Below are 23,604 nucleotides of genomic sequence, written 5' to 3'. Positions count from 1 at the left end.
AGTGTATTGGGCCATCAAGAAATTGAATTTTGACCTCACCCAGGCTGACAAAGCGAGAGCATTGCAGCTCTCAGAATTAGAGGAACTCGGGAATGATGCATATGAGAATGTCAAGTTATACAAAGCTCGCACTAAAGCATTTCATGATAAGCACATTGTCAGAAAAGTGTTTGAGCCGGAGCAGAAAGTTTGGTTATACAACTCTTGTTTGCATTTATTCCCGGGCAAATTGAGATCGAGATGGGAGGGACCATACATTGTGAAAGAAGTGTTTCCACATGGAGCAGTTACATTATTTGATCCTCAGACACAAGGTACATTCAAGGTTAATGGGCAAAGACTGAAGCCTTACATTTCAGATTCCTTGCAGAATGGCGAGTGTGAGATAGTGCATCTCACGAAGGCATAAGGATTTGACCAGAGGGATGTATCATATGTACATAGTAGAGTAGTTTTGTTTTTCATTTCAGTATTTTCTTTTATTAAGTATTCCATTTCATATGTGCTGACATTTGTTTTTGGTTTATGCAGGTTGAATCTAACATTTAGTGTATGAGAATTAGTTACCAGGTACAGGGCAGAGCTTTCAGAGCATACACTGATCAGATGAGCATAAAATTATGCAATCAGATATGCATAGGATGTTGCAAAGTCAAGTCAATCAATTTCAGAAGCCCGGCACAGATCAGGTTGTATCTATCCTTTCTCCCATATTTATTTTATTGTCTTTGTGTGCGTTTGTATTGCATTCTTACACATTTTGTTTGCCACTAGGGACAGTGTCATTCAAGCATGGGGGGGTGGTTTAGATGCACACTAAAAAAAAATATTTATATCTGGTAGCTAAAGTAGGCGTTTGAGAACAAGTTGGTAGCATATATGATTGTTTTTGGCATAATCCAACAATTTAAAAAATTTTAAGCCCCATGTAAAAATTTCTTGTCTGAACTGATTCAAATAGAGTAGTTATTTATGAGAAAATTCAAAGAAAAGATAGTATTCGATTGTTAGAAAGTTTTGAATCACTTTAGTATAAGTATGCACAGTAGGTTTTGTGGAAGAAATAAGCAATGGAAAGATGTTTCTTGAAAAATGAGCTTAAAAGAATAGAGCTACGTTTAGTTGTTGATGACTTCGTGAATCCTAGTAGTAGAACTCAGGCACAAGATGAAGTGTTTGAGTCTCTTGACGAAAAGGATAACGAAGGAGATCATCTTCTTGTCTAGTCGATATTTGTGGTTTTTGTGGTTCGAGTAAGTAGAGTCTGAAGGGTGTTTTACACCTGGTGCCCTAAAGCCATCTGGTTTGGGAGCCATCGATTCGAAAGCTTGTTACATGAACTGCATAGAAAGCCTAAGAGATAGAGACATTGCACATGATGAGAAGAAGGCTATACGTGAACTATTAGAATAGAAGGTCTAGTGACTCGAGCAATTAAGTCCGAGGGATACTTTGTATCTGGTGCCCTAAGGTTGTCTGGCCTAGGAGTCACTGACCCAAAGCTCGTTACACGGGTCACGAAACTGGATATTCAAAATAGTGCTCAAATGAGAAGAATGCTCAACATAGAGAATTGAAAAAGGGTGAAAATTTGAAAATCAGAAGAAAAAGAATAAGCTGAATGAGAAAATTTTCATTGCTTAGGAATAATGGTGAATCACTGTGCAGAAAATATACAGGTGAGGATAAATGAGTAATACATGATAATACTTGACTTTCTGAGAAAAATCATAGATAGCTACAATTTTAGAAAAGTGAAGAAAAAAGATTTTCACTGTGGTGGCATGAGATTTCTGAATTTGTTTCGAGAGTGTTCATTATATGAAATATTTGCTCCAACTGTTTTCTTAACTGCCTACTATTCTTAAAAAAAAAATCATTCCTGCATATCATTGATGTTTGTGGGTAGCATCTCTGCAAACCTGTGATCATCGCAAAAATTTTCCTCTCTTGTGGTTCTCTCTCTCTTCCTTCTCTTTTCCTTTTCCAGCCTCTATTTTCCTCTTTTTTGAAGGGAGAAAAATAAAAGAAAGAAAAGAGAAAGAGAAGAGAAAAAGAAAGAAAGAGAGAATATGAACTATTTTGCGCGGTCTCACTTGACCTTGATTTGAAAATATTTAGAAATTACTCACCTCGTTTTGAAAATATTGCGGGAAGATGAAGAGACGGGATTCGCTCGTCGGTACGAGGTTCGACCATTCCTGACGCCTTTACCAGAGGTAATCGAACCAAGGATCGAATCTATGCCTTTTGCTTTGCCTAAATATAATCTAAGAATCTATTCTAACTCTAAATGCACAAAGAATCATGCTTGTGCAATGCAAGGATGAATGCTCTTTTGAAAAGAATGTTTTGGAAATTTCCAAGTATTCTAAGATGAAACTTGATAAGGGAGTGAAGAAAATGATTGAATTTAACTTTAGAACTTGAGATAGATCAGAGAAGTTCTAAGTTTTTAAAGTAAATCAAAGTTGGAAGAATAAATTTTGAGAAAGAATGATTTTGAAGCTTTGAAATGAAAGAAAATGAAGTTTCAAAGTCAGAAACGGATTTTGAATTTAATCATGGATATAGGAGAAGAAGAAGATGAAATTTCTTTGAAGTGATATTGAATTTTGACTCTTAGAATGAATCCTGGGAAAACCAAATGGTATTTAAGAATAAAAATGGATTTAGGGAGTTCAGATTAGATCCGAAAATGGAATTAACATCTAGCATTGGAATTGGATTCCAGATCCTAAACAGAATGGGATCCGAGATTTGAAATCCAAGATGGACTTGGGTTCTGGATCCTAAAATGGAGTGGATCTGAAGTCTGAGACCCAAATGTAGAATTGGGTTCTGGATCCTAAAATGGATTTGGATCTAAAGCCTGAGATCCAAAAGTAGAATTGGGTTCTGGATCCTAGAATGGATTTGGATCTGAAGTCTGAGATCCAATGTAGAATTAGGTTCTGGATCCTAGAATGGAAAATTGGATCTGAAGTCTAAGATCCAAAGTGAAATTGGAGTCTGGATCTTAAAGAGGAATTGGATCTGAAGTCTTAGATCCAAAGTGAAATTGGAGTCTGGATCTTTAAAGAGGAATTGGATCTGAAGTCTGAGATCCAATATGAGTGTTGAATCCTGGATCCTAAAATGGATTTCAGAAGATGAATCAAGAACTTCCAGATTTAAAAAATGAAATTTAGAATATAAATGAATTTCAAAGTCAAATTAGACCTTGAATTTTGAAGTTTTGAATTTTGAAATTTAGAAAATAAAGGGAATCTCAAAGTTAAATTGAACTTTGGATTTGTTTTGGAGTATTGAATATAAAATGAATTTCAAAGTCAATTTGGACTTTGAATTTAGAATTTGAATTTTGGATATAAGTTAAAGTTTTCAAAGTCAAATAGGACCTTGAAATTGAATTCTTGAATCCTTTTGAGAAATAGAGTTGAATTTGAATAGGATTTGATCTGAGAAATGAAGGAAAGAATCACTTGGATTTATGAAAAAGAATTTTAAAATATGATGCAATTCTATCCTAAATGATGAATGAATTTAAATTTTTGAAATTGGATTTTGAAAAGCTATTTCATTCTTTAAATGAATTAAAATAAGATTAAAGATATAATACATCCTTGACTATGGTCATTGAATGTATTATATAATAATCTATATTTAAACTCAGGTAAAGAATGAAACACATTTGGTGCTTTTATAGAATTCAAAATGAAATTAACTCTCAATATACCCTGACTATGGTCATTGGTATATATTTTAAGTCAATTTTAAGTTAAATTCTAATAAAAGGAGAAAATATTTAAGGAAATATGATGAATTTTGAAATCGGATCCAGTGTAGATCCAGTGTTATTTTGTAAAAGATAAAAATCCTAAGTCTTGTTTACATCCCGACTATGGCCGTTGATGTAAATCATCAACTTAGGATTAATTTACCTTTTACAAAATGGTGCACGTGCCATTCGTGTTGCCGTTTGTGAAAATTTGAGAAATAAAGGCAAAGAATACATGAAAAAAACAAGTAATTCATGATATTTACAATGCTCATTCATTTACCTAAAGCAGGAAATGTAAATTCTCATTAAATCTAGCTATTACAATTCATAAAATCAAATTTACAACTTCAAATAATGGTATCTTCCATATATCTCCTGCAAAAAGAAAGTAGAATTAGCAATACAAATGAAATGAGGAAAGATATTGAGATGTTATATTAAGATTAGGAATATAGATGACAATGAGAAAACCTAAAATAGATATAATGTTTAGACATGAGAAAGAAACATCTATATACCTGTAGCTATTGGAAAACCATATTTAGACCAATGTTGATGTTGTTTTGCAGAATATTTATAGTACCTAAGTATATAATGGATTGAATGAACTGGTGGGTGTTAAGGATGAATGCTTTACAACCTATTGACCCAAATATATGCAGCGGAGAAGATGTATACATACTAGGTTTATAGGAGCATGCGTATCCTAGAACATATGTGATAATATCATGATGTGTATACATACAGAATGGATATACACAGCTGCTAATGAAGATATCTTTACATGACTGAGTGATGTGGTTATTTGACGACTAAAAGATTCCATATCCCTAAACACAGTCCTGCAATCTTTGACCGATCTTGCAGGGAATGATGTTGAATCTCAAGGAATGCAGCACTCAATATGAAGTTGATGGGCCAACACCCTAACTGGTGCTACAGAAATTATAACAGTCAGTTGAATACTAGTAGGAGCATAAGACTGGCATAGGCACTGTAGATGATGTCCAGCTTATTCCAAATGGGACAGTTAGACTAAAAGGGAAACATTGAAACTACAAGTATGCAGTTAATGGTAAATCAGATAGGACACACCAGCAGCTGCCATTGAAGCTGTCAGCACACACCTCCGAAGGGGGTAGTGCTGAGTGAAAATATTTGGGAGGTTAGTGCAGAAAGACTAATAACTTATAGCAAATGACATGAGACAATCATATGGATGCCATAGCAGGTAGCGGACAGCAGAGGATTCGGTAGATTTGATGCTTAAAGGAAAGCAAACATCAGGTATTATAATAGTGAAAAGGGACTGTGCAAAGTGATACATGTGTGATTTGTGGACAGTATGATTTTACAGCAATGAGTCCAGACCACACATATATTGTATGATGGTGAAGAAAATATGCTAAGTGATGTTGGTGCAACAACATACATGGAGATGTTATGGATAGATATATGCTGATGAAGGTCAAATATACACAGGTATGTATGGAAAATAGTAATAAACTATTACCAACAATCAATGAATTTCTAAAAAAAATGCAGATGAAGCAATTTAAATGTTAGGTAAATATATGTGGATGGTGAGAGCCATAAGTGAACACACATATATCAGTTTTTAGAGCAAAAAGTGTAACAACCGCGACAATGATGGGCAGTATGGTAATACAAATGAGTGATGGGGTCAGGATGCGTTGTTACGTTTCTGAAACCTCTCACCAGTTTAATTGATTAGGACCCTACCTAAAATGACAGAAGGTGCTGAAGTTGACGCATGCTCATGCTTACCTGCTCTTATCATATTTATCTGCAAAACTCCTTCTTCTTACTTCACATCCGACCTTCTTCCCAGACCATTGCAATTAAATCCACTTATGGAAGATCCCAAGCTTTCCAACCTTTGCAGAAGGTATGTTGGGTCTGACGCTGTCAGAATTTTCTGGCAGAGATTCCTCGGGCTCTGTAGTGGAGGAATTCAGGGTTGATCTATATGCAATACTGAGCAAAGCCTCAAAAAGCTTACACACATTTTTTTTTTTACAATAAAGACAAACATCTCCTCTCTTATTTAAACAGATATTTCAGGAGACATCATTGCATTTTAGAATTTCTAGAATATCTAACAACAAGATTCTATAAGGGTTCCACTTTCGCATCAATGTCCATGTATTTATCTTTCAAAGGCACCCAGTTCTCCATCCCTAATGTATATGCAAGCACCTCCAGAATGCCTGGTTTGCAGATAATCCGGGCATGGGTGGTTTGTAAATGAAAAGGTGAAGCAGAAGGTTATATTACGCTGATGTAAAAGGTTATCCAGGGGTTGTAGAGGAGAAAAAGGGGAAGCTGATGATACAGCTACAGGAATAGTTATGCCACCAGCGATGTTATACAGGAGAAACATAATAAGAGACGGATGACATATTTTGCAGAAAACTTGAAAAGTAAAAAAAAAATGCAAAGATGAAGAATGGCCTGGTTGATAACAAAGAAAAACTAAATAAAGCATAATAATGCTAAAGATTAACTACTTCTGAATATCGACACCTGATCCAGGGGATGTTGGTAATATATGAACCTGGGATGAAAATGATATGGGAAAGGAGTTATTGAAAATTAGAGCATCTATACATAAAACAGAATTGAAAACCAAAGGAGACTAGAATTGAGAATTAAATTTAAATTACAGAAAACCATACTTACAATCAGAGTAAACTTGGTATTCTCAACCTTGGTTTCGCTAAAACATAAAGAACTTATTCTGATTCCATGCTCAGATGGACACGATCTCGTGTTGATTCTTAACAGGGTTTTGGGCATTTGAGTGACTATGCGAGGTTTATCAAGGGTCTGGGGATCCGCTTGATCTATCTCCTTTGTGATCACACACAAGATGACCGGACTAAGCCCTCGATCTGACGAAGGTAAAAATGTGCATGATATGATCAATGCTGCAAACCATACTGATGAAATGGACAATCGGATGCGAAAAACAGGAACCGAGCCATGAATGGAAACTAAAAAGAAATGTCACGCGAAAGTGAAATCAAAATTTCTATGGTCGCCCAGATCGACTATAAGAAAGACAAAAAAGAAGAACATGGAAATTTGATAATTAGCAAAGCATTAAGACAAAAGGAATTTTACCATTGCTAGATGATCGAATTCACATCAATAAAGGTGAAAAATAAAATTTATCCTCAAAACAGGAAAGGGGATAGTAAAGAGTAATGTGGGAATGAAATCATTCCAATGTTAATGTAGCAATCGGAGGTCCGATCCTGCTATATGCAGGTCGACCCTGCCATCAATGCTGTAAAAAAAAAAAGAAAAAAAATAGAAGAAAGAAAAACCATTACTTACCTGTGATTTCGTAGGGGGTCTGAAGGAGCTTCGTGTGGATTGTAGTGGAATCGATGGAGTGGAGGGATTTGTGGCTTTTCCCCCTTTTGCTGAAGAGGAAAAGGATGTATTACTTACTTGATTCCTGCGAAGATTGGTCGACTTCCACCAAAATGGAGAAACACCAGGGAATAAGAATAAAGTGTGAAGAAGAAGAACATATGATGGTGGAAAGGTAGAAGACGATCTGTGAAGGAGCAGAATGGAGGGGTCGAAGAAGATCGTTCATGAAGAAGTAGATGGCAGGGTGAAGGCGGATCCCTAATCCTCCTACGTGCTCTCTTTTTTAAAGGAGAAGCAGAGGATTCTAGAGAAGAATATGGTTGGAGATCGAAGGTTGAGGGATGAAGAAGCCGTTTGAAGATGGAGGGTAGGCAAGCGAGAGGGAGGATGCGCGGGAGATGGATGTTGGAGATTTTTCTAAAATTCCCAATGGGGGAGATGGCATTTACCCCTCTTTTTTTTATATATATCATCGAAGAAGAAAGAAGAGAAAAAAAAAAGAATGAGAATCGATCCAGATGATCGATTAATTTTCTATGAAATATTAAGATCCGGTAAATGCTAAAAACTGTATTATGCTAAGAAAAGAAAGAAAATAGATCTGAAGTCATGTTATGCTGATATAGATGGGAAGTGCCTATTAGATTCTAATTCAGATCTAGCCGGGTAACCAGGCTTCACTGCTACAGTGTCTCTGCCATCTCATCGCATATACATCGTGATAAAAAAAAAGGAGAAAAAAAATTCAAATGTATGAATCAGGGATTCTGTTTTGCTTTTGCACAAAGGTGGGTTGACGTTGCACAAGCAACTCAACGCCTACCAGTGGTGCTTTAATGGGGGAAGATTAATCAGAGGAATCACAAGGAAATAAGGGAATCAAAAGAAAACACAGAAGGAAAAATGTAAATGAACCTCACTAAGTCACGTGAAGCTCTTTGCCTGCCGAAATCCTGCGATCCTGTCGAGAGATCGTCAGTTTCTGCTCTTCAAAGGGAAGGTCGCCAGAGAGATGATGAGAGTGGATCGTGAAAGAGAAGATGCTAGGCAGGGTGAAACGCGATGCACAGAAGGAATCAGGGAAAATGGTCGGGCTGCTGCGTCGTTCTTGATGATGTGAAATGGAAGAGGAAGGAGGAAGATTCGGAGTGATAGCGGATCCGTGAAAGAGAAAATACCAGTGCTGGGGTGAAGAGGCGATCAGAAGGGGAAGAAGCACATGGGGAGGTGAAGAAGCGGTGACCTTAGGGTTCTCTGTGTGTCTCGTTTTAAAGAGGAAGAAGGAGTTTTCGAGAGGTGAAATCGGTTGAAGATGAAGGGCGATGGAGGATCGGATGGGAGATGGAGGAGCTCAATGGTGATCGGGCGACTGATTGTGAGCAAGAGGGGAAGAAGGCTCTGGAGAGAGGGTTTGGGCGAGGGAGGTTAGAGAGGAAGCTTCTGGAGGGTTTTCGAAAGAGGAAACAAAGGGGAGGAGGCAAGAGTGGGTTTTTTTGTTTACGGGGGGGGGGGAGCTTTTTCGAGTTTTTCCAAAAAGTGCCCTCTCCTTTAAAAAAAGTTCTTTTCTAAAAATGCGTTCTTAAAAACCATTTTTTTGTAATATTATTTGATTTTTTTGTTCTTTTCTCAATATTTTTATTTTTTTGTATTTTTTGGAATGAAAATCTGAGAAAACAAAGACTAAACCCTAATTTTTTTGTATTTTTCTAAAAAAAAAAATATTTACAAAAGTATTTTCCTGAGAATTTCAGACCATTTCGGGGAAATTTCTTCAGAAGAATGGGTTTGGCTCCATGTTTTGAGAAAATGTTCGAGTTTTGATACTCGAATCAAGAAATATGATTTGATGGATCCAAACAGATGTCGGATGGACTGTCCGAGCTATTTAAAACTATTTTTGGTATTTTCTATAATTTTAATTTAAAATTTAAACAAGGAGATTCAGATTTGGATCTGGACAATGGACCCAGATCCGAAATCAATTTAAACATATAAAATAAATCTAATTTCAATAAAGCTTGAGAAATGAACTGGAATTTAGATTTAAAAATGACTCATTTGCTCAAAAAATGAATTTAGGGGCAAAAAAGGAATATTTAAAAGATTTTGAAAAATTTGGGGTGTTCACAGAACTATTTGAAGAATCTAGAAAATTAAGCTTCAAAAATAAAACTTTAAAATCTGAAAATTTAGAGCTTTCCCAGAAAAATGAAAAACTCAGCAGTGAAAACTCTGAGTTGAAAAAGAAAAATCTTCTTATTACTTCTGAAATCTCATCTACTAGCTTCAAGACTAAAAATCTGCAAGTAGAAATTTCAGAATTAAAAAGTAAAACTGAAAACCTTATGAAAACGGTTTTCAAGTTTACTAAAGGAAAAGAGAACTTGGATAAACTCCTATCTTCTCAAAAAGTCTCTTTCTACAAGAATGGTATTGGCTACTCTCATTTCAACAAGCCTTCTTGTATGAATCAAAAGACCACTTTTGTGAAAAGTTCGTCTGAACCAAATAAGGAGTATTATAATTTTAATTTTTTTAACTCCTCTAAGGTTGTAGACAAACCCAAATCCAAATGGATATGGGTTCCAAAGTCTAACAAAAAGGGACCCGATTGGGTACCAAAAAGAAATTTTACTTAATGATTTGCAGGCTCCAAACAAGAAGAACAGATGGATTCTAGACAGTGGATGTTCAAAACACATGACTGGACATTCAGACCTCTTTGTTGTTCTTCATAAAAAGGAAGGAGGAACCGTCACCTTTGGAGATAACAACAAAGGTTTGATAATAGGTATTGGTAATATTGGAAATATAGATAAACCTCTTATCAAAGACGTTCTCCTGGTTAAAGGCTTAAAACATAACCTTCTAAGTATTAGTCAAATGTGTGATACAGGTTATAATGTTAGCTTTAATCATAATGCCTGTCTTATAGCAGACACCAACGAAAATATTATCTTAAAAGGTATAAGAAAAAATAATATATATGAACTATACCTAGAAAACATCACAGAACATTGCCTCATAGCTAATAATGACTCTCAACATCTATGGCACATAAGAATGGGTCATGTCAATTCTAAATACATGTCTAAATTAGCTAAAGATAAGTTAGTACGTAGGTTACCCAAAATATCTTTTAAAAAGGATTATTTTTGTGATGCATGTCAATTAGGAAAACTGTCAAAATCATCTTTCAAATCAAAAAATATCATTTCAAGCAAAAGACCTTTAAAACTTCTCCACTTGGATCTTTTTGGTCCTTCTAGGGTAGCTAGTCATAATCACAATAAATACGTTTTTGTCATTGTAGATGACTACTCAAGATTTACTTGGGTGATATTTTTGAAAAACAAAAGTGATACGTTTTGTCAATTTGAAATTTTATGTAAAAAATTACAAAATGAAAAATCTTGTTCTATTGTTAAAATCCGTAGTGACCATGGAGGAGAATTTGAAAATGAACTTTTTGAAAATTTTTGTAACTTGCATGGTATTTCTCATAACTTTGCCTTTCCTAGAGCTGCACCTCAAAATGGTGTAGTAGAAAGAAAGAATAGAACCCTTCAGGAATCTGCTAGAACTATGCTCCAACACAATAATCTTGCTAAATCTTTTTGGGCAGAAGCTGTTAATACTGCATGCTACATAACAAATAGAGTTCTCATTAGACCCTTATTAAATAAAACTCCCTATGAACTATTCTATGACAGAACTCCAAGAATAGACTATTTCAAAGTCTTTGGTTGTAAATGCTTTATCCTAAACACAAAAGATAGCCGAGATAAATTTGATGATAAATCTATTGAAGGCATATTTTTAGGATATTCAAGTCATAGTAAAGCATACAGGGTTTTCAATAAGTGTTCTAAGTATATTGAAGAATCTATGCATGTTAGTTTCTGTGAATCTATTGATCAATCTGTTCATAAGCAAACTAACGATGATGATGTTGAAAGTACAGATTTATTTTTAGATAACACAGCTAAGTCTAATGAAGATGATCATCAAAGAACATTTGTCGATATCAAAGATCATCCTCAAAAGCAGATTTTGGGAGAACTGACAAAGGGGGTTCAAACTAGAGCTCAGCTAGAACGGATTGCAAACATGGCTTTCATTTCTCAACTTGAACCAAAGAAGATTGATGAAGCCATCATTGATGAGTTCTGGATGCTAGCCATGACTGAAGAACTGAATCAATTCCAAAAGAATGAAGTTTGGGATCTTGTACCAAGACCAAAGGATCATCAGATCATTGGGACAAGATGGATCTTCAGAAACAAGCTAGATGAAACAGGTAATGTTATAAGAAACAAAGCAAAACTAGTTGCTCAAGGATACAACCAGGAGGAAGGTATTGATTTTGATGAAACATTTGCTCCTGTTGCTAGACTTGAATCTATTAGAATGTTTTTAGCATCTGCAAGCTATATGGATTTCAAATTATATCAAATGGATGTTAAAAGTGCCTTTTTAAATGGTTTTATAAATGAAGAAGTTTATGTAAAACAACCTCCAGGATTTGAAAATGAACAATATACAGATCATGTTTTCAAACTCAAACGTGCTTTGTATGGATTAAAACAAGCACCTCGTGCTTGGTATGATAGACTCAAAACCTTTTTATTAAAAACTGGTTTTTCTGTAGGCAAAGCAGACTCTACTTTATTTGTGAAAATAGTGAATAATCATACCCTAATTGTTCAAATATATGTGGACAATATCATCTTTGGATCTTCTAACAGCACTCTTTATGAAGAATTTTCTAAGTCCATGCAGAAAGAATTTGAAATGAGTATGATGGGAGAACTCACCTACTTTCTTAGACTGCATATTAAGCAAACCAAGGATGGAGTTTTCATCAATCAGTCTAAGTATGCTCGTGAACTTCTGAAGAGGTTCAACATGAACTCAACTGCTTCAAAATCTACTCCTATGAGCACTACTACTGTTTTGGACAAAGATAAAGATGGTAAGTCTGTCGATACAAAGGTATACCGAGGTATGATTGGATCACTTCTCTATTTAACTGCTAGCCGTCTAGATATTATGTACAGTGTTTGCTTGTGTGCTAGATTTCAGTCAAATCGAAAAGAATCACATCTTAAGGCTGTAAAAAGAATAATGAGATATTTAAAAGACACAGTTGATTTTGGATTATTCTATTCAAAATCCTCTACATTTGATTTAATCTCATACAGCGATGTTGACTTTGCTGGAAGTAAATCTGACAGAAAAAGCACAAGTGGAACATGTCATATGCTAGGGCACTCACTTGTATCATGGTTCAGTAAGAAACAAAACTGTGTATCCTTATCAACTACTGAAGTTGAATACATTGTTGCTAGCCTAGCCTGTACACAAGTTATCTGGATGAAACAAACCTTAAAAGATTTTGGTTTAAAATTTGAAAATACAACTATTTTCTGTGATAATACTAGTGCTATAAACTTATCTAAGAATCCTATTTTACACTCACGAACTAAGCACATTCAAATAAGACACCACTTCTTAAGAGAACAAGTCTTAAGCAATATAATTAAACTCGAATTCATACCCACTAATCAATTGTTAGCAGACATATTCACTAAACCATTGAAACATGAAGACTTTACACGAATTAGAAAAGAACTAGGAATATGCAAACTAAGTGACTTATAAATTAATCACACTTATTATAATACTTCTTATAAGTTTTGTTAAAATCTTATTTTAAAAGTTTTTTTTTATCGATTTTTGTTAGTCAAACTAGGTTTCCATATTCACGTATACTCTAAACTCTTATAAGACACATTCTTTATGTCTTTCAACTTGTCATCTTTCAAGTACACATCCATTATGACTCCTTGTCCTATCTCCTTTCACTCATATCCATAAAAACTATTTATATTAAAAGCTATCATGACATTGTTCACATCACTCATCTTATAACTCCATTATTATTTTTGTCCTTTTGTGAAAACTTCTCTTACGATAAATTGATTCACCTTCAACATGATAACAAATGTAGAAAATGCCAAGTGGCATTACATTTGGGGATTTTTTAGGAAAGTCTAGGGGTTAATTAGGCATTAGTTTAGATAATTTAGGCTAGGGGTAGTTAGGTCTTTCCACCCAAAAATCGCCCCCCCCCCCCCCTTAGAAGAGTCCAATTTTTTTAAAACATTTGATTTTTAACCTAAAATTTTTTTATAAATAGAAGGCCATAGGGGGTCGATTTTCCCATCTCTCTCCTATTGGATTCTTGGAGCTTCTCTCTCCTCTCCAGCCCTTCCTCCATTGCTGCAACTCCAAGGTATGAACTTCTTCACTTTTCTTATTTTATTTAATGCTTTTTAATGCTTTAAACCTAGATTTAGGCTTGGACACCCCTCCTTATGGAAGATCAACCATGGTTTCACCTCAAGAACCATCAAGAACCAGCAAGAACAATCCAAGAAGGTGATCTAACCCTGTTTTGAATAATTTACAGAGATTTTAATCCATTAGAATTGATTTTAACATGATTCTTTGCATTATTAACCAATAAAATATATGATTTACCCTTTTTAATGGGTTAAATCTATGTTTTAAAGGTGATATCAAATTCCAGCCATTGATTCCCTGTTTTTAATTTATTTTCATGGTTTATTCATGTTTGTTTTACGTTCTATAGCATAGAAATAAGTTTTTTTTACTGTTTGTGGTTTATTTTATTTATTTACATTAGTTAATGCATGGTTTTTCAAGTTTCTTAAATTTCTGTGTGTTCTAGGTTTAGAACAGTAAAGATGATGTTATTTCGGATTGAAGCACTCATTGTTTATTTCTGATTTTTTTATATGTGATGCATGCATGAGTTATTGAGTTACTGTAGAAAAATCAGAAGTTTTGGGTCTCGGGAACCCTGTCAAAAAAATCAGACATCAAATCGGGTTTTTAAAGCTTTAAAATCGTGGTTAAAATCAAGAAGGTAACTTGCTGTGATGATATTTCTCTCATCTTATATCCGATTTTAGATCTGTAAAGTGTTATGGATTCACATTGAGTAGATCTGTCTGCTGTGAAATTTTCGGATTTTTTGATCACTGTTTATTATTTTTCCCCTTTTAGAGAATCTGTTTTTAATTTTAAAACTCGTTAGGGTTTACCAAAACCCTAATCAGACTTGTGTTAGTCATAAATCCCAAACCACAGATCCGATTTTAGATCTGTAAAAAATGAGTATTGTTATTTTTCTGTCTACTGTTCACCACTAAAATTTTAGAGATTTTTGTTTATAATTGCTATTTATGTCTGTATTTGCAATCTGGAATAGCTGTTTTAATCCCTGTTAAGAGTGATATATTTTAGCTCAGATTGCCGGAAGGGTTTCTCCCTAACCGGAGATGATTTTTCCGATCTGTAAATTGGGAAATCTTTGTTTTTCTTCTTAGTTAGTCTCTGTAAAATTTCATAAATTTCCATGGAGATTTGACCCCTGGTTCAGGTCTTGGATTGAGACTGGTTGGTGAATTAGGTCAAAAATAGCATATTTTAGGGTTTAATGCAATTTTCGGATTAATTTAATGTCAAAAAATTATTTTTATAATTTCAATTCGACATTAGGGTTATAAAAAGTGCAGGTACCAATTTTTATGGATTTTGGAATCCATTTGATCTCTTAATTAATAAAATTGCAAAACCGGGTTCCTGAAAGATCCAAAAACACTGCTAAAATCACAGTTTTTGTGATATTATTGGATTTTCGTGCATAGGCATATATTTTTAGGGTTTAATCATGTTCATAATCATATTAGGATGCTTTAGGTTTAATTTTGTGCTTATTTGATTTCATTTAGTGCATAAAACCTAAATTTTTACCAAAATCTCTTTCTAAAAACCCTGATTTCAAGGCCATAGTCTTGCTATCGGGGGCAATTTGGTCATTTGACCTAAATTTCGAAATCCCTAACCCTAATTTTCATATTTTTAAGCATGTCACATCATATTTATCTTAGTTTATTATATTCAAATTTCAAAACTTGCATTTTATCAAAATATCTTTCTAAAAACCCTAATTTCAAGGCCATAGTCTTGTTATTAGGGGTATTTTGGTCATTTGGACCCCAATTTCGAAATTTCATATTTTATCTTCCTTATTTATTCAATTTTATTTCATACTTTATCATTTTGATTTAAGGGAATCAAGGAAAAGGCTTATATCTGGCAAAATCCAACAATTTCCTGATATTGTTGGATAAATCTAGAAAAGCCAACATATTTTCATTAACCAAGTTTTCTAGTTTTGCAGGTACATTGAAGACTTTATTTTTCATGTATTTAAATTTCAATAGTGATGTAATTTGTAATTAAACTTTGGAATAAGAATTTACATTTCCTGCTTAGCTTAGGCAGCATTGCATATATTTTATTTTTTTAAAATAATGTTAATGTGTGATGGATGATGATTCATGCATATTCAAACTCACTATGGTCTACACGAATGGCACATGCACTAGCTTCTATGAAGTTTATAAACTTGGTGGAATTTGTATTTATGGCCATAGTCAGAATACGAATGATACTCAGATTTATGATCTTCACATTAGCCACATTCAGCCTACACTCTTAGGCTAACTTCAAAATGCACTGCATTTCTCAAAAATACAAAAAGTATTTCTCAATTCCTTAAATCCATATTCATTCATTTCATGCATTTGCCAATTCCAATTCGAATTCTAAGTCAAGGAAATTGAATTCCTCAAAATCTCCTAAGTCTTATAGCAAAATCGATTTTCCCAAAGACATTGAATTTCAAAGGATATTTCAAGTATTTCCCAAGTTCCAAATTCAAATTTTCTAAGTTAGAATTTCAATTTCCAAGTTTGAATTCAGAGAAACCAAGTCTCTCAGAGTCGATTTTCACCAAATGTCAAGGATTCCTCAAAATCGATTTTATTTCTTTCAGAAGTATATTTAAAATCCCAATTCACGATTTTTCAAGATTTACATTTTATATTTCAATCATTCAAAGCAAACATCATGTTTTCAAATGTGCATTTTTCTGAAAATTCATAGCACATGCCTGATTCTATGTGCATTTAGAAATTAGAATATGATTTAGACAATTTGAATAAAGTAGAGCATAAGATTGATCCTTGGTTCAATTACCCCTGTTAAAGGTGGCAGGAACGGTTGAACCTCGTACCGAAAGGCGAGTCCCATTCTTCGGAATTTTCCCGCATTTTAAAAACGGAGGCGAGTTATTTTCAAAATCTTTTTCAAAGGTCAGTTTGATTTGCAAAAGTAAAATTTTGCGATGATAACAGGTTTGGCGACCGTGATGGGACCTGTCTTTGCCTGATCAATCTAATGTTCTACTTAGTTCAAATTGTCAAAATCGATTTTCATGGAATGTCAGCTTTGCTTTATGATATCATGTGAACCTAGGAGCCTAGACTTGAACCCAGCTGACATGGAATGCATATAGACTAGGTATGGTTTGGTAGGACCATATTGAGGAGAATTATTCATGCTCACATAGACTTAGGTCTAATACAACACTCCTCAATTTAGGAATTGTATGAAAACAATGCTTGCATCTTCAAATATTTCAAAATTCTATCTCTTTAGGACTTAGAGCCTTCTGTTTGATTGCATGTGCTCATGTTTTTCAAAAATCACCCCACCTATATTGTCCTGGTCTTCACGTTGCTGGGCTCTCTTCCAGAACCATAGTTCGGGACAGAGCCTCACAACTGGGCCACTTATTTGGGTGAAAACCCCCCTGCCACGTACCAAGGGCCATAGTCCAACGTATATCGGCAGGTGCTCAAGGATGTTGGAAAACTTGAACCTAGAACCGGAGAAATTAATTTTATGCCACGTACATCGAGCCTTGGCTTGAGTATATAGGCATAACTGGATTGGATACAGTTGATCTGAGCCTTAGAGTTAGGATTAAGGTCCCACAGCCATTTCAAAATTTGTGCATCTAGAGTCAGCTTTTAGGGAATGCTGTTTGTGCATGCTTGTTTATGCAGAATTTGATTGAATGTGTTATTTCCTTTTTATTTTCCATATTTTCCCCAATTTTCTAAAATACTGGACGATTTTCTCAAAATTCCTCAATCTATGTCCATGTACTGTCCATGTTTTAAACCTTGAATGATTTTTCAAAATACTTCATTTTCCATTTATTTCTTCATATTTCAAACCCTGGACGATTTTCCAAATTTCCCTTCATTTCCTTCAAAACTCCAGGTGATTTCCCATCTTTCCTGTCTTCTGGATCTCGAATTTCCTGCTTTATTTTTATCCTGCCTACATTTTTCTCAAGATTCCTGTATTTTTCTCGAATCTTATTCCAATTTTCATGTCTTCCAGTCTGATGGCATCCAGTCAGCTTGATTCAGTCTTCCCTGACGGTCACATCTCCTACGAGGTGCGACAACGTCTTCCCGAACATCGAGTCCTCAGCACCGGATCCTTCTTTCCCCGGTGGTATTATTCATGGTTCAAGAACTTCTCTCGTATGTTTCCGGACCATCTGGGCGAGTGTGGATTGGAACTGGCGTCCGCAGTGGGAAAGCAGACAGTCAACGGCAACTTGATCCATACACTAGCAGAGCGGTGGAATCCGAGCACTTCTACCTCCTGGTTCCCGTGGGGCGAGATGACAGTACTGATGGATGAATTCTCAGAGATTATGGGATTGCCCGAGCCAGCCGGTCAGCCTGGAGATCCATTGGAGAAACAGTTTCTGATTAATGTTAAGGGTCTGGACCCAAAGGATGCCTTAGCTCGCATGACAGGACGCAAGTCTTGGCCATTGATAGAGGAGGATGGAAACGAATATGTGGACCTGCTCGAAATCTATAGACAGTATGGAACATTTGCAGAAGTCAGCTCGTTGTCCAGGACAGCTCGAGAAAGAATTCAGCACGCGATGGTTCTGTGCACGGTGGGATTAGCTTTCTTTCCCGACGGACGAAATTACATAGATATCAGGATAGTTCAGCTTCTAAGGAGATGGGGAAGCCGACAGACCAGCCGCCTCTCGATTGCCATGGCCGCACTGGCCTTTCTATACCGAGGGTTGATCTGTTTCACACTCGGAGAGTCGATCCTAGTCGAAGGGTGCACCTATGCCTTGCAGTCTTGGTTCCTCCAGCATGTGCCAGTCCGAGTCAGTTCCTTCATATACAATGGTGAAAAGCTTCTTCCAGTTGCGCGATACCGGTTCTTGATCGACAACCTTCAGGAGGAAGAGGTCGTATGGGATTACTTTGATCGTCAGGAATCACCTCCCAGATATACTTATGCTTATGGCAAGCGATTCAGACTACTTGGCCCCTTCTTCTGCGCATACTATCATCCAGAGCGGTGTGTCAGGCAGTTCTCTCAGAGGCAGAAGCGCGTAGAGATTCGTCCACTAGTCGGGGTTCTGCCAGAATTTGATCTCGCATCAGATCAGTGGTCCGAAGCATACCATTCTGCCAGACATGGCTGGGATTCCTTTGTCAGTCTTACTATTTTTTCTGGTCCTCGTGTATCTTCTGATTATCTGGAGTGGTGGAAAATTGTCTGTCCCCCTCCCCTCTGTCAAGTGTATTATTGATAAAATCATGTTTTTCCTCTCAATAAAATTCTTTTATTCTACATTTCACCTTGGTTTGACGACCTCGCCTAGGTAACAAGGCATATTCTCAGTTGTTTATTTTGCAAAGGAATGACAACACAATTGTCGTAATCCCAGCGACGACTCAATCCCTAGTAATGGGATACTCTTTCAATTGTCTACCAAAATTCTCAATAAATATTTTCCTCCAAGCCAAATTTCCTTCAAAAGCCTAACCATCAATTCTGCCCTGCAGAGAGCGTTAGCAATCTCCAGAGAGTTGTCGTGACATTCAATGGTTCATACAAGGTCTGGAAAGAAAACCACAGCAGTTGAAGGCGTGGCATACTCGATCGCTTTAGAAGAAGAAATGGACTCACCCCGATCAGTCAGAAGCCAGGGTCAGCAAGCAGAAGATGATGTTGATCCTCAGACATATGCTATGTTCAAAGAGGTGATGACCAAAATATTGGCAGAACAAGCTGAAGCTAGTAAAGAAAAGATCCAGGTCAAGCAGAGGGCAAAAGGCCGGTCAGCCAAGAAGGTCTTGAAACTATCCAAGAAACATATCCAACACGAGGATATATCTGATGAATCAGAATCAGTAGGTGGCACTGATAAAGAGTATGAAGTTTGGCAAGTACTTCAAAGATCCCCTCATAGGCAAGGGACAACCTATAAATGGAAAAATCAAGCAATGGATCCAGTCTGAATACAGCTGAAGGAAATGACCAAGATGATTAAAGATTTGCAAGCTCATGACAAGGGAAAGAAGGTCTTCAGGAACAAAGATTTTCATGATGGCATCACCTCCGTCAGGAATAATCAAGATTCAGAAAAGAAGACAAAACTCACCTTCTTCGTTGATGACAATCGCAGTGATTGCAAAAATAACAAAGGCAATCATACAAGTCAAAAAGAGAAATCTTTAAAGCAGAGTGAAAAATTGAGTCAACAGAAAGAGAAGAAAAAGCATGACGGTTGGGGTTACAATCGCGAATTCACTCCTCTAGATCAGCCCCTCAAAGAGGTCCTTGAATACATGTTGAGCAAAGGAATGGTTAAGCTTCCAAGAATTGTTAATCCTTTGGTCACCCTAGGGAAATGGAAAGACCGCTTCTGCAAATTCCACCAAACAACGGGGCACGATATTGAACATTGTTTCGTCTTTAAGAATATCATCCAAGATCATATCGACAAGAATCTCTTCATTGAAAATGAGAAAGAGTACTGGTCAACTGTCTTATCCAAGTCTCAGCAAAAATCAAGTACACGACAAGAGATGCAGCGTGATGATCCAAACCAGGACCACAAGATGGCTCTGTTAGATCAAATACTCGAGAGTTTCTTGGAATACATGCACACAAAAGATACAGTCGGGTCTCTGAAGGCTCACTCCACATTTTCTACCAATTCTACCAGAAGTAGCAATGGACAAAACAAAAGAGGAGGTAGAAAAAATCATACTGGAGGCTCAGGAAATCCAAACTCAGAGAAAAATGACCTCGCAAGTCAGAAGGATAAAATGGACAAGCGAGATGACAAGTCTTCCTCAAGTGTCCAATTCGAATTAAAATTCCAAGGAAAACCAAAGCATGATGGTTGGGGGTACGATCGCAATTTTACTCCCTTAGAACAGCCACTGGAGCAAGTTCTGGAATACATGATAGCCAAAGGGAAGGTTAGACTCCCCAAGATAGCAAATCCTCCTGTGACCATGGGAAGGTTTAAAGATCAGTTCTGCAAATTTCATTGGGCAATGGGTTACGATACCGAGCATTGTTTTGTCCTTAAAAATATTATCCAAGACGTCATTGACAAGAATATTCTCGTTGGAGATGAAAAGGAGGACCATTCATCCTGATCATGTTTCTCCCCAATCATTCAAAAAATTGATAACACTAGCACTTTCCTAATTTCTCATCTTGCTTTTATTATTTCAAAGGGATGATGTAATCTCGTCTGTCTTTCCTCTATTTGTTACATTTCCTTCAATACATCAATAAAGTTGTCAGTTTTTCTCGCAAGCTCAGTGCCATTTTTTTTATTCTCTTCGGCAAAATGTTCTTTTATGAGGAATGACCTCTTCAGAGTCTCTTCTGAATCAATCAAAAGCCAATTGTCGTGTCACCTTCAGAGAGCGCTCCTCAAACATCAATCATTTATTCTTTTGTTCAAATTCTTCTTTCCCAGTTACACTAGGGCATTTTTAAAATTTTCATTTTATCTTCAAAACTTTTTGTATGCAGGCAGGATAAACAAATCTCTCATTTCACGCACTTGTGCACGCATGTGCACCCATTTACATTCATGTGCATTTGCATACATTCATTCGCATTCATCTGCATCAATTTGCATTTGCATCGATTACCCATTCAGGATAAGGGATAAATCCTGAGACCCCGACATTTGTCTAGGTCAGCGTGAGGGTAAAAGATTGAAAATCTCACATTACAATCATCAAGCGCTTTCTAAACACCAACCTTTTTCAAGTTCGTCCTGCGGGCCGAGTTTTTATCAAAACCATTTTTACCGGTCAACCTTCGGGTGAAGCGAACTTTCTAAATCCAGTATTCACTGGTCGAACTTCCTAAATCCGGTTTTTACTGGTGGAACTTCCTGAATCCAGTTTTCACTGGTCGAACTTCCTGAATCCAGTTTTCACTGGTCGAACTTCCTAAATCCGGTTTTTACTCGTGGAACTTCCTGAATCCAGTATTCACTGGTCGAACTTCCTAAATCCGGTTTTTACTGGTCGAACTTCCTGAATCCAGTATTCACTGGTCGAACTTCCTGAATCTGGTTTTTACTGGTCGAACCCTCTAAATTCAGTAGTCACGGGTCAGACTTTTTCAAAGCCCAGCGTTCGTGCGGGTACTCTTTTTTTAATCCAGTGCTCGTACTGGTAATCTTTTAAAATCCAGTGCTCGTACTGGTAGCCTTTTAAAGTCCAGTGCTCGAACTGGTATCCTTTAAAAATCCAGTGCTCGTACTGGTAATCTTTCAAAATCCAGTGCTTGTACTGGTAACCTTCCAAAATCCAGCGCTCGTACTGGTAACCTTTTAAAACCCAGTGCCCGTACTGGTAATCTTTTAAAACCCAGTGCTCGTACTGGTAATCTTTTAAATACCAGTGCTCGTACTGGTAATCTTTTAAAACCCAGTGCTCGTACTGGTAACCTTTTAAAACCCAGTGCTCATATTGGTACTCTTCCAAAATCTGATGCTCGTACTAGTTGAACTAGTCCCAAATGTCAGCTTTATACTTATCAACTTTTCTTTCCTTTAAATGTCTTGAATTGGTCTAGAAGAGTCGAGTTCCGATTCGAATCTTCTTCCAAATCCAATTCAGAATTGGTCTAGAAAATCCAAGTTCCGACTTGAATTTTCTTACAAATCCAATTCGTATAATTTTCTTTCCTCTAGATTCTAGAATTGGTCTAGAAGAGTCGAGTTCCGATTCGAATCTTCTTCCAAATCCAATTCAGAATTGGTCTAGAAAATCCAAGTTCCGACTTGAATTTTCTTACAAACCTAATTCGTATAATTTTCTTTCCTCTAGATTCTAGAATTGGTCTAGAAGAGTCGAGTTCCGATTCGAATCTTCTTCCAAATCCAATTCATAATTGGTCTAGAAAATCCAAGTTCCGACTTGAATTTTCTTACAAATCCAATTCGTATAATTTTCTTTCCTCTAGATTCTAGAATTGGTCTAGAAGAGTCGAGTTCCGATTCGAATCTTCTTCCAAATCCAATTCAGAATTGGTCTAGAAAATCCAAGTCCCGACTTGAATTTTCTTACAAATCCAATTCGTATAATTTTCTTTCCTCTAGATTCTAGAATTGGTCTAGAAGAGTCAAGTTCCGATTCGAATCTTCTTCCAAATCCAATTCAGAATTGGTCTAGAAAATCAAAGTTCCGACTTGAATTTTCTTATAAATCCAATTCGTATAATTTTCTTTTCTCTAGATTCTAGAATTGGTCTAGAAGAGTCGAGTTCCGATTCGAATCTTCTTCCAAATCCAATTCAGAATTGGTCTAGAAAATCAGAGTTCCGACTCGAATTTTCTTTCAAATCCAATTCGCTTAGCTTTCCTTTACAAGTTTGAACTTCTACTCAAACTATCCTGCGAGTTGGTCTAGAAGATCCGTGTTCCGACTCGAATTGTCTTTCAAAAATCCAATTCATCTAGTTTTCCTTGAAGAGTTGAATTCCGATTCGAATCTTCCCTCAAAAACCCAGTTTAGCACCTGGTCCATTCAAAGCTCACAAGTTGGAATCATTCCTTCTTAAGCTATGATCCTTAAGTTGAATTCCTATGGAATTGATAATTCGTAGGTCGAACCCCTGCGAAACCAATGTCGTTCTTAATTGAACCAATGTCGTTCTTAGGCTGAATCCCCATCAAACCCATGTCATTCCCAATTTCGACCCTTTTGGGTCACCCAATACCAATTTCAATCATCTTCTCTTGCGAGGGACCCTTTTTCCAGGGAGAGTTCGAGGGAGCTCATTCTTTTTCGCATGTCTTTATTGTACGTTTGTTGAACCCCTTTTTTTAGGGAGAGTTTGAAGGGACTCATGATTCGCGAACAGTTTGCAAAACAATCTTTATTGTCACACAAGGAACCCTTTTTCCAGGGAGAGTTTTGACGGAAGCTCGTCCTCCTTGTAACCCTAAATGTCTTTTGTTAGGCCACCCCCGTCGTCGAGGACCCTTTTTCCAGGGAGAGTGTGATGGACTCGTTCCTCTATGATATCCTTTCAATCTTTGTTAGCGGCCCCCTTTCCATAAGAGAAGCCTAGAAATAGGGAGTTTTGACGAAAAC

Source organism: Nuphar pumila, chromosome 3, assembly GCF_984573655.1.
Source record: "Nuphar pumila chromosome 3, dmNupPumi1.hap1.1, whole genome shotgun sequence".
NCBI classification, from domain to species: domain Eukaryota; kingdom Viridiplantae; phylum Streptophyta; class Magnoliopsida; order Nymphaeales; family Nymphaeaceae; genus Nuphar; species Nuphar pumila.
This window is presented reverse-complemented; position numbering follows the sequence as displayed.